Genomic DNA, 978 nt, shown 5'->3' with positions numbered 1-978 from the left:
CTGTTAGTGTCATTTATAAGACTGAGCTAAGTGGGGAGCAAGTTGTCTGCACAAGTTTCACTTCTGTGACTGACTTTTGCACAAACACAAAGTAATTAGATGCACCAGCTCAGGACTTTTAGCACTGACACAGCACATTGTTGCATGCCCAATGTGAATTCTTATCTTGAATGCTGGCTCACTATCTTATAAACACACTCCCATATTCTAGTTTTAAGCTGGCTGGATGCAGAAAACATAACATGGCACTTTTTCAGGCTTGAATGTGAGCACACTGTCCAGGTGGAGCTATCTGGACTGTTGCTGGCCAAAAATATATTTTTTCTCCCCAGTAAGGCTTTCAAAATCATCCAGTGATAGCCATCATATACATGCCCATTCCAGCACATCAGGGCCAGGTTAGGCAATGCATGGTTTCAAGAATATTAATAGAAATGGTCTCTTTTTAATAAATGACATGTGTATGCTTGAGAATAACAAGATAAATATTTTATGCTGTTGTTTATTTGAATTTCATTTTATCTTTTAAATACATTAAATTCCATGTTATTTACCACTTTAAAATGATGACTGGGGGGAAAAGTTTTGTCTTTATAGCTTTAGTAAAAAATAATAAAAATTTACAAAATATTTTCCTATCATTTTAAGAATTAATTATTATAGATGGAAAAAAAAAATTTCATCCAGCAATAAGATAAAACTTTTTCATTGTCTTAATTAACAAACTTAGCAGAAAATTAAGATAGTTCTTTTTCAGAACTTCAAGAAGACAAATTTTAAGGGAGAGGCCAGGGCATAAATGAGTCCCACAATGAGAATTTTGACAGGAGCATAATCAGTTCTTACTAGAATCTGTTGCACTGTTTTATGGTAATTGTAATGAAAGATATGGGCAGAAGTTTCTTTTAGCCTTAGTATGCCCATGCTTCTTCATACATACTTCTGCCATTAGGATCCAGCCTGCTTTTCCCTCTCTTG

This window comes from Corvus brachyrhynchos, unplaced genomic scaffold (assembly GCF_000691975.1).
Source record: "Corvus brachyrhynchos isolate BGI_N302 unplaced genomic scaffold, ASM69197v1 scaffold1, whole genome shotgun sequence".
NCBI classification, from domain to species: Eukaryota; Metazoa; Chordata; class Aves; order Passeriformes; family Corvidae; genus Corvus; species Corvus brachyrhynchos.
Note: the sequence above shows the minus strand (reverse complement) of the source record.